Source organism: Belonocnema kinseyi, chromosome 6 (assembly GCF_010883055.1).
Source record: "Belonocnema kinseyi isolate 2016_QV_RU_SX_M_011 chromosome 6, B_treatae_v1, whole genome shotgun sequence".
NCBI classification, from domain to species: Eukaryota; Metazoa; Arthropoda; class Insecta; order Hymenoptera; family Cynipidae; genus Belonocnema; species Belonocnema kinseyi.
The window spans coordinates 20372461-20384009 of record NC_046662.1 but is presented as its reverse complement, the minus strand read 5'-3'; the positions used below and the strand labels follow the sequence as shown (position 1 = coordinate 20384009).

Genomic DNA, 11549 nt, shown 5'->3' with positions numbered 1-11549 from the left:
TAAAGAATGGTGACATCTATGAAATCCTCTAAAATCCCACAAATCAGAAAGAACTCTTTAAAATTCCTTGAAATCTGAAATTCCTTAACCTTGAAATTTAATTTGTTTCCTAAGTCTCTCCATCAATCCGAAGAAAACTCTTGAAATCTCTTAAATATCAATAACGTCATGGTAACCTTTTTAAAAGCCTTTCAAAATTTCCTGAAATCCTCCGAAATTCTTTAAACCCCCTTAAAAATTTTTGAAACTTGTTAAATTCATTGGAATATTTTTAAATACCATAAACTCTTTAAAATCCGTAGTAAATCCCAAAAATCGAACAAAAACCTGTAAAAAATCTTGTAATCTGTCAAATATTTCAAAATTCATTTAAAAATGATAAAATCTTTGAAATCCTCTAATATCCAACAAAATCAGATGAAGCCCTTTAAAATTTCTTGAAATCTAGAATCCCTCACAGCAGTAGAAATTTCTTGAAATATTATAATTTCTTTTGAAATCCTATTAATCCCTGAAGTCGGGTGAAATCCATTGAAATCTCTAAAATCGCATACATCCTTAAGAATCCCTTGAAATATAATCTAATCCCTACATTTTTAAATAAATCCGAGGAAATCTCTTGAAATCTTTTAAATATCGCAATGAGTCGTTGTTACCCCTTTGAATTTTCTGAAATTCTACGAAATTCTTCAAAAACACTCAAAGTCTTGTTAAATTCTTTGGAATCTTTTATAATACCATAAACTCTTTAAAACCTTTTAAAATTTATAAAATTCATAGTGAAGCACACAAACTGAATAAAAGCCTGTAAAAAATCTTCCAATCTGTAATACTTTTCAAAATTTCTTTTAAAATGTTTGATATCCCTTGAAATCTTTTAAATTCGCTGAAATCTATTAATAAACTTCGAATTCTCTTTAAGTCTCTACAAAACCTCAACAATGTTTTAAATCCCTTGCAATCTATAGAAATTCTTTATAATTTTATGGAATATTTGTATTTCTTTTGAAATGTTATGAATTCCTAAAACATTGTAAAATTTCTTGAGATCTTCGGAATCTTTTAATTTTTACGAAATCATTTGAAATGCCTTTGAAATTTTAAAATCTCTTGAAATTTTCTATAATCCAAAGAAATTCTTTAAAATCTCATTAAACTCCTTGAAACTTTTAAAATAAAATATAATCTTTCAAATCCTTTAAAATGTTTTAAATCCTTTGAATCCTATACAGTTCCTAAAAAGCCTTGAAAATCCGGAACAACTTACAATCGTAAATACATTTAAAAGATGTTGAGACCATATGGAATCGGTAGAAATCCCGCGAATTCATTAAAAAATGTATTCCATTGCATTTACTCCCTAAAGTTCTCAAAAAATTCTCCTAAATTCCATAAAAATTAATATGTCAACGTATAATATTTGAAAAAATAGTAGCATTAGTGTAATTTGTTTTAAAAATATTAGCCAACAGAGTAGCGAGTTCAAGACCTGCAATTTGAAAATTTAATATTTGCTTTACAATTCTTCAATTTTATGTCTTGCAATGTTGCATTCCCAACATTATTTTTATACTTTTGCAATCTAAATTGTTAGGTAAAAGTAAAGTGATTATTTTTACTCGGAGATCCCATTATTGATATTTGATAAGATAGGAGATTGGCAGCTGTAGATTAATAAAAACCCAGAATAATGTGGATGGTTTACAAAAAAGACTGGGTTTTTAATTGCCGATCGGAATGGGAAATCGATTACGCGATCCTGAAATTGAGAATTTGACGGTTTGCTGGAGCAATTCTCGCGAAAGGTACTTTTCGTATTCCCAGGCCTGGTTGTTCACTTTTTATTGCTTGCAAGGGCCAGAATCCCAGCGTCACTTTTTGCCGTATCTTGAATCCACATACTACGCGCTATTTACTTTTCGCGCTGATACACGATAATGTAGAATCCAGGGTGTGTTTGGATTTCATATTTAAAATGTCTTAATTTACACTTCCAAGCTTAGCCCTGATACATTTCCATTCGCTACATTTTTAAACATCCATTGGCAACTTTTAAAACAAAACATAAAATAATCTCGAGTTTTTGTGGATTAAGTATATTGACTTTATATAACAATATTGACGGATTTAAAACTCTGGCATAATCAAATATTTTTGAAACGAGATAAAACTAACAGCAGTAAATAAGAGGCTAATTTTGAGTGGCCAAAGTAAATAGGATTAGTGTTTGGTCTGAAATAATTTGGCAAAGAAAAACGAACCGTAGGGTGAATGAATGCAGCATGATTTTTCAAAATCAAACTGTAAGGATGGATAATCCTGAACAATTAAAAAAGTCTTCCAATTTTAACTACAAACAGTTATCTTACATCTATGAGTATAAAGTTAAATCTGTTTGCCTTCTGTTTATTGCTTTGCAGAGACTAAATGAAATTAAATATTTGAAACGCAAGTTTCCTTTTTCCATAAAGATAAAGTGATGGTGTTTAAACTTAGTTTAAGAATAGAAAGCAAAGAAGAATACGGCGTAGAAATCTTCACCCACGTGTACTTAAAAGGAAGATACAAAAACAGACGCCTACAATGGAATAATCATTGTTCGAGAGACTGCCAAAAACAAAATGTTCAGAGAAGAATTAATTTGTAAAAATTAGTTGTCAATATTATTTTTGAATGGGTGTTTTGCAGAAAAGAATTTCCGAGATAAAAGAATACATTAGGAACCACAAATTTGCATATTCTTTGTAGATGCAGAGCAATTTAGAATTTAGTATCTTTTGTTAGGGAAATTTAAACTACTTAGATTGTAAAAATGCAAAAATATAATTACTCGTTTCAAATTTAAAAATATTCAGATTCTGAATGTTAAATATCTAAGGCCAAGGCTTTAAACACTGAAAACCCCTTTAAAGCATTAAGAAAGAATAAAGGGTGGATATTTTTTTAGAAACATGTATAAATAATTCTATGTTCTACGTAATGGTGATTTTAAATCGAAAAATTGATTACTTGGTTAATAATGTAAAGAGTTTCTTCAAAATGTTAAAGAATTCGATTTTTATGCTTTCGAGAATTTAAGGTTTTTGAAATTGCAAGCTTTTTCATTAATTTTCATTAAATATCTCCAAAATTTTGAATTCCATTAAAATGTATTACTTGCATGTTTCCAGTATGACGTTTTTAAATCTGAAATTATTTCAATTAATGAGTAGTTATATTAATTTTGCGTTGGGTTCTGAGTTAGGGTATTTGTTAGTTTGACTTTAAATTCCCAGGTATTTCCCGGGCAATTTTAATTTTTCCCGGTCAATTTCAAAGAGTTCAAAAGATTTGAATGATGTCAAACAATTTTTAAAGATTTCAAGACGTTTTTAAACAAGTTAAAATACTTTTGATTTGGAACAGGGAATTTTGTTTCAAAGTTTCAATTATAATTCTTCATGGAAATTCCCGTTCCATGTAAAAAATTGCCTGTTTGAATTCCTAACGAAATTTCCTGTTCTAAATTTATTCTTTACGGAAATTCGCAGTTCTATCTCAGAATTATAATTCTTTTTAAAAATTCCCTGTTCAAAAGTCAAATGTATAATCCTTTGCGGCAATTCATTGTCCCAAATATCAAAATTATATTTCTTTTAGAAAATTCAGTATACCAAGCCAAAATTAAATTCATTTACAAGATGTCATATTGCAAGTCAAGAATTATACCTGGAACAGGTTTTTTTTTATTCTCATCATCTAAATCAGAACTAAAGTTCTTTTCCGAAATTCTCGTTCTATGTCAAATATTCCCTGGCCTAAACAAAATTTTTATTCTTTTCGGAAACTGTCTGCCCGAAATTAAAAATTATATAATTCTTAACGAAATTTCTTGTTCTAAAATGAGCTTTAAGTAAAAAATGTGTGCATTATGCCATATAAACTGTCAATTTTACCTCGGAATTATAATTGTTTTAGACAATTCTCTGTAGTAGTCAAAATTCTAATTGTTTGGCGAAATTGCATTTCCAAAACTCGAAATTATAATTCTTTTTAAAAATTCTTTGTTCCAAGTCAGAATAATAGTAAGATTATAATTTTTGACGAACACTACATCTTCGAAATCCTAAAATTATGTTTATCTACAGGATTTTCTATTATAATTCAGAAATATAGTAACTCCTTTATTATAAAATCATAATAATTAGAACAAAATAAATCAATTTTTAACCTAAGAAATAAATGTTCAACCTGAATTTTTAACGAAAAAAAGATAAATTTTCAACTAAAAATGGAAAAATTTTAGTTAAAAAGTTAATTTAGAACCAATTGAAAATGAATTTTCAACAAAGCAGTTGAATTTTAAAAAAGAGTGTTTTTAATTAAAATTATTAATCATCAACCAAGAAAATTAATGTTTAATATAGTGGTTTCACTTTCAACTAAGCAGACAACTAAAGAAGAGAAATTAATAAAAATACTTAAAAATCCTCGATCGAAAAAGATTAGTTTTAAAATAAGCACTTACATTTTTAGAAAAAAAATTTCTATAACAGATACACTTCTAAACGAAAAAGACGAATTTTCAACAAACAAAAAAGATTCTTTATTCAACAGAAAATATAAATTTTCAACAATAAATCTAATATTACACATTTTTATTTAAATAATTTAGTACATTTCTTTAAAACAGTTGAATTTTCAAACCGAAATTATGAATTTTCAGCAAAAAAGTTAATATTCGAACAAACAATTTAATTTTAAATTTAAACAGACGGATTTTCAACCAGAAAGATGGACTTTTACGCTTTTAATAAAATTGTTGAATTTTGAACAAAAATAATTCGAGGTCAAAATTTTGAATAAAAATAAATCAATACTGTATTTTTAAATATTAGAAAAAATCCACACATGTCAAGTTTTTTAAATTGAATCACAATGAGACTGGCGCCCTCAGAAATTCTGAAAAAAATTTAGGTTCGAACAATAAAAATCCCGAATTTTCGTTCACAGCCATGAAAAATTAGCACATAGCACAAAAAATCAGTCGCGATTGATTAAATAAAAAATTACTATTCTTATTTTAATTTATACATGTTCAACATTTCCTTCATTTGAAACTTTGAAACTTCAGGTGCACGAGTATGAACAAAAAGTAAAGAATCAAGACGAATATTACAGAAACTGTAAAGAATGAAAAAGGACTTTGAAATTGTATATAGTTGATTTTAAAGTAGTTAAAATAGTTCAAACACATTAAAAACAAGTGGAAGGCGCCCGTCTAGACACCTGCCAAGACGCTAGGGACGACTCGGCGCCGCAGTTTGTTCTTCCGCTCAAAAAAAAAAAAAAAAAAAACAAGCCGATCCGGCACGCGCAAAAACTACCGATCTCCCCTATAAAGATCGCATTTTTTATCTCCCTCAGGAACACCGCAAAGACCTTGCATCGAAATCACCTTGCGATCTTTTACAGGTGCATAAAATTTCTTCTCCGGGTACCTAAGCTCTGCTAAAATTCCCTCGAGTTGATCGCGTTCCCGAATTTCGAGGCGAATCACGTACCGATTTGTATGCCAATCGCGTGCCGAATAATTGTAGCGCGGCTTGTCTCGTCTCGAAACGAATTCAAGTCTCAAGAACGAAGAACCACAGACACAAACGTTGTCGAGAGGACAGCAACAGCAGCAGAACAGGACGAGAGTGGAGCGAGAAAAAAAAACAACAATCTCGGTCGCGGCACACGCCAAGGGAACATGAGTGCACTTACCCTTTTTTCGTCCAGTGCAGCCTCCCGTTATGAGATCAAGGATTTTTTTTATAAATTACGGTATGTATTTATTTAATCCGGAAAACGGGTGAAAACACCTGGCGTCTGATGCACCTCGTTTCGGCAAAATCACTCCATCTTCAACCCCGCTTTGATTCAATCGCTCGACTATAAAACTGAGGCAAAACACTAAATGCCGTGCTTGGCGTCCACCAGAACACTGGAATGCAGACCGACTGGTTTTGAACTACCACAAGGAAGTCGAGCAACGAGATGCGCTCCGGAAACTTCCGAACTTGCGAGAATTGGATGCTGATTGGTCGCAAGGAGAGCCGAAGATCAACCGCGAAGAGTTCAAATTTAAAAATATTCAGATAAGGCCTGCAGTACTTTTTCCTTTATGGATAAGGACAGTACAGGTTCTGACGTTGAAAATGTTTGGATTGTGCACTGAAAATCTGACCATTATACGAAATTATGCAGCATAAAATGCACTGTTTAACTTATGAATATATCAGTATTTAAAACGAGAACACATTACTGGAGTAAAAATACTGAAATTCATTTTAACCTTTGAGTCGAGCAAAAAAAGTTGTGCTTTAGCACCCAAAGAAGAAAAAAAATGCTAATGTCTTCTGTTCGGGGTTTGAACTAAAAAATTGTAAATTGTACCTATTGGTTAAAACATTATTTCTAGCTATAGTTTTTAATATTAAACAACAATAACTACAATTTTAAAGAAAATTTTGTGCAGGACACAGTTTTTTGAAAACGTAAAAAATAAAGTAGAGTCGATACAAAATCCGAATTTCGAGATTCCTTGACTTTTCCCGGACCAATTTTTATTTTTCCAGACCGTTATAAATTTTTTAAGGTATAATAACAACCTTACATTTACGTCTACGAGATCAATAATGTTCATGCAAAACTATGTTTATCTTTTATAAATTTATTTCAAAGATTTTTAGTGACAACATTCCTACAGAATTTGATAAGAAATCATTCACAAATTACATAAGATGCTAAGGGGAGGAGGGAGTGTTTGCACGCAAACAATTTTTTTTGCTAAAAAATAGTAAATCCACATATATTACGACTGAAAGTCATGTGGTGAGTTGGTCACGCGACCAGATTCCTACCTTACCGACGCTTTTCTTATTTCCTAACTTATTTTAACACGAAGCAGAACTTAGTGTTGAAAAATTGGGATACTAAATAAGAAGCACTAATACAGGTGGGTTTGGTCCTAAATTTGAATAATTATGAAAAAAGCAAAGAAATATTATCAATGAAAAAATCTTGTTTCATAATTATAGAAATTTAGGACCAGACACCTTTTATAGTGCTTCTTATTTATTATTTCAAATTTTCAACTCTATGTGGTGCTTCGTGTGAAAATAAGTTGGGAAATAAAAATAGTGTCAGTAAGGTAGACATCTGGTCACGTGAGCCACTCATTACATGGCCTTAAAGGTATTGCATTTGCAATAAAATAAATTTATTCTTAACAAAATAATAGTTGATTTTTCTACCAAGAAGATGAATTTTCAACCATGAAAATTAATTTTCTAATAAGGAAGATAAATTTTCAGCTAAGAGAATTTATTTTTTAGTGAAAAAGGCAAATTTTGCATAAAATAGATTAATTTGCCACCAAATAATTTTCATTTTAATTTTCAATTAAAAAACAGTTAAATTAAACCAAAAAAATATAATTTTCAACAAACTTGTTGGATCCGCGCCCAAAACAGATTAATTTTTAACCAAACAGTTGGATTTTTAACAAAAAGATGAAATTTTTACGAAAAGAGTTGAACTGTTAAACAAGAAAGAATTTTCAGTCAATAAAAAATGAAATTTCTACCAAAAATGTTGAATTTTCAAGCAAAAATGAAAAACTTTCGAAAAAACAGTTGAGCTTTTGACCAGAAAATATGAATTTTTTTAACAAAATATATAATTCCCAATAAAATTCTTGAATTTTAGAGGCAAATAAGTTAATATTCTTCAAGAAGTCGAATTTCTAACGCAGAAAACATGATTTTTCTACAAAAATAGTGAGCTTACAATTAAAAATGATACATTTTCGAGCAAATAGAATACCTACATTTTCAGTTAAAAGCATTAATTTTCTACCAAAAAAAGAAAGGAATTTGTAACAAAATTGTTTAATTTTCAACCACGAAATAAACGTTTAACTGAAATAATAAATATCTCCTACCAGAAAAAGTAATATTTCACAAAGTAGTTTAATTTTCAACAAAAAATATGAATTTTTATTAAAAATAACCAATTTTAACCAAAAACAATTCATTTTTCTGTAAAGATGGTAAATTTTCAGTTAAAAAAGAAATTTATATCTAAGAAAAAAACAAAATAAAAAAATCTGAATCCTCTATCTAAACAGATAAATTTTCAACAAAATAGCTAATTTTTCCACCAAATTGTTTAATTTTCGAGCTGAAGTTGTATTTTTAACTCAAAAATATTCATTTTAACCCAAAAAGTTCATTATCAACCGAAAAAGACTCATTTTTGACTAGATAGTTGGATTTTCAATTAAAAAAAAAAAAACAATTTTCTAAAAGGCACTTGAGTTTTCCAACAAAAATTTTAATTTTCAACAAAGAAGATTCATTTTTTACCAAAAAGACGAATTTTCCAGAAAAATATTTCAATGCTCAACCGAAGTAATGAATTTTCTTTCAAAAAGAAGATTTTTTACAAAACTGTTAAATTTTCAAACCATAAATATGAACTGGCAACAAAAAAGTTAATTTTAAATTCGAAAAGACAAATTTTCAACTAAAGAGTTAAATTTTTTACCAAAAAGAATGACTTTTTAACCAGCTTATTGAATTTTCAATAAAATAATACAAAGTTTAACCAAACAATGACATTTTTTAACCAAAAAATGAATTTAAAACCAAAAATGTATAATGAGGAAAATAATGCATTTGTAAGACCATCCCTTATAAGATTTACTGGTTAGTATAAAATTTTCTTTTGGTAGATGAGCAAGGGGAATTCTAAAGCAAGAGTGTTTCCTGTGCGTGCTAAGTTTCTAGAATATTTTGAAAGACGCCATACTGAATTCCTACCTTACCAACACAAAGAAGATTCTAAAGCTTTAGTGGTTTATGTCTGTAGTAAGTTTCTAGAACATTCTTGATGACGTCATCTATAAAATATTATAGAAACTTAGGACGGACACGAACCAACACTGTTTTAGAATTTAGAATCCTCTCGATGTCGGTAAAGTAGAAATTTTGCGTTAGATCTCTCCTGGCTCTTCTGCTTCTTTTCTAAATGTAACTGCAGATTTTTTATAATTTTTTTTAAATGTTCAAAAACGAGGTCTCAATATTATATTTATTAAGGAATTTGAATACGTATATGTAAAAAAAATAACATTTTTGCAACTTTTTACACATATTTCGCAACAAAAATGAAATATTATGCTATTATTTGGAAATTTATAATTTGAGATTTCTGAGTTATATACATTTTGAGATATAATACGATTAGGTGCTTCCCACAAGCTACAGAGTTCAGAGGTCCTTATTTATGATACTTTCATATTTTTAGGCTCTTTAAAATGTATAAAATTCGAATTTGAAATATAATACAGTTAAAATTTGAATTATTTTTTGGAATTTAAAACTGAATAATTTCAAAAGCTTTTGAAAATCTCAATTTGAGACATTCTGGCATACTTAAAAAATTTTTAGTTTTGAGGAATCATTAAAAAAATTTTTCAATATTAAGACCTACAATTTAGCGTTATTAAATTGAAACAAAAATGTTATCGATACGTCTCTTAATATTTAACTAATCAAATAAATTACAAAAAAGTAGCTTTTTAATTCCTTCTTCAAGATTGCCACCAAGTAATTTTATCCACTTTTAAACCAATTTTTAAAATAAATTTGGTTACTTTGTCCATTTTTAAATACTTTTTTGCAGTTACTACAAATTCAACAATTTCAATTATAAACAGTAGGTTATTTATGTATTTAATATATTTATTTTCCCTTTCCTTTCTTATTCTAAAAGAATTTCTTGTCTTCTTTGGAAACCCAATGGAAAATTTCAAAAAGTTCAACATTTACGACATTTTTTTCAAGATTCGAGAGAAGGGATCATTTTTTTGTCTAAAAAACGAAAATCTTTCTTTTTTCAAAAATGTCACAAGCTACTCAAACATTCAAGGAAACCAAATTTTTTCAATAAAAAAGTTCTGGGAAAATGTGTCTTGACGCTTCCTTCTATATCTCGCGTTATTTTTCAGATTTATTGCGAAAGTATGTATAAATTCCTTTGAAATTTTTTGTCGACAATACAATTTTACGATGTGACGAAAAATCAAAAAATATTTAATTTCATACTTTTAATAGTGTGTTAGTTGGTAAAAGGATAATGAAGTAAATTATAGAAAAACAGAAAGTGTCGGTTATTTCAAAAATGCCGACTTCGAAGGGAAAAGTTTGATGTAAAAGTTATTGAAACTGTTAAATTAGGTTCTTCTCTATTTTGTTTAAATGAATTCAGCCAATATATAATTAACTAATTTAAAATTGAGAGCTTGTTTAATTTATCTGTTCAAAATTGAATAATTTAATCTTACCGAATGTTCATAAATTAGAGAATATCAAATTACTATATTTTGAAATGATTAAAAATTTGAAAATTTCAGAAAAAAATTGAATGTTTGACCTAAAAGATTATTTTTTAACCAACAAAGTAGAATTTTCAACAAAATATGCGCATCCATTTTCAAGTTAAAAATATTAATCTTTAAATAAAAAATTGAATTATTAAATTTCACCCAGTAGAAAACCAATCTTCATCAAAATATTTAAATTTTCTACCAGATATTAATTTTCATTCAAATTTATGGATCTTCAACTCAAAACAATTTTAATAAAAGAGTACAATTTTCAACTAAGAAAGATTTATCAGTCAGGAGAGAATACATTTCTATAACAAAATTTTTAATTAAAATTTTTTTTATTTAAAAATTTTTTTTAATTTATCTGCTATATCATCAGAGATTGTACCTTACCGACAGTAGATTAACCCTCCAAACCATAAAGGCAGAAAATCTACACAATATCGATCAAGTTAAGAATCTTCAATAACAGAAAATGCTTAACGTCTTAATGAGACTAGATGGAAAATAATATTTTTAAATTCAAATTATTTCTTGAAAAAAAGATCATACTCCATCTTCACTCCATTGGGAATCGAACCACAAAACTTCTGATTTCCGGTCTGTTATTGAAGATTCTTAAGGGCACGTGATACTTACAGTTTCCCCGGCTTTTTTCCACAAAAATGAAAATTTTTAAAAACTGAATTCGTAGATGCTATAAAATATCATAACGGACGTCCCCGGACTCATTTTTGAGGGATAATAACAAAAAAATGTATTGTGCTAAATAAAAATGTTATGCATATGTATTATTTTGAGGTTATGTCGTTTTTCATCTCTGCCTTTCCGATAATCTGGAAATTATTTATGAAATAAACTTTTTTGATTGCCTGCAAAAAGGGTTAGTTCCGGGAGATTAGTTACTATGTTTATTTGCAAGTCCAAAGTTTTCGGCCAAAATATTGTGTAGTTTGGAAGTAACGCACATGAGAATTGTAACATATATAACCTCCAAATGTACACACGTTGTTAGCAATATAAAAATTTTTTTTGAAAAAAAAACACAAATAAAGTGTGCGGGGACGTCCGTTAGCATGTTCGCTATCATTTCCCAAATTTTTAAGACAAAATATTGATTATTCTAGAA

General features: G+C 28.5%; 1 protein-coding gene across 2 annotated transcripts in view; it reads right to left on the bottom strand.

Moving 5' to 3' along the window:
• Window positions 1-5945, bottom strand: part of LOC117175131 (interference hedgehog-like) — a 37392-nt gene extending 31447 nt beyond the window's left edge. For both annotated transcript variants that reach the window (XM_033364709.1, XM_033364710.1), the window contains exon 1: window positions 5749-5945. The gene's annotated coding sequence lies outside the window, so the exon portion shown is untranslated. The remainder of the gene's footprint in view (window positions 1-5748) is intronic.
• Window positions 5946-11549: the final 5604 nt, after the last annotated feature.